Below are 417 nucleotides of genomic sequence, written 5' to 3' on the forward strand. Positions count from 1 at the left end.
GAGTGTCGAACGCAATCACACAATGATCCAAAATCAAAAACACTCCTGAGGTCACAGACCGATTAGGATCAACATTTATTGAACTCTCTAAAACTACATTTACAAAACTTTAAAACCGTAACATTTTAACATAATTATGTACTAGATATATAGCATTACCTGCAATAATACTAGTGTGAAAGCTGTAAAACGAATTTGGCCGCTGAAGATGCTAAAATTGATAGCTAAACACGCTGAAGCTAATAGTTGAAAAAGCTGAAGCTGATACCTGAAAATGCTGATGCTAATAGCTAAAAAGGCTGAAGCTGATAACTAAAAAAGCTGAAGCTGATAACTAAAAAAGCTGAAGGTAATAACTAAAAAAGCTGAAGCTTATACCTGAAAATGCTGAAGCTAATAACTAAAAAAGCGGAAGCT

This window comes from Oryzias melastigma, linkage group LG15, assembly GCF_002922805.2.
Source record: "Oryzias melastigma strain HK-1 linkage group LG15, ASM292280v2, whole genome shotgun sequence".
NCBI classification, from domain to species: Eukaryota; Metazoa; Chordata; class Actinopteri; order Beloniformes; family Adrianichthyidae; genus Oryzias; species Oryzias melastigma.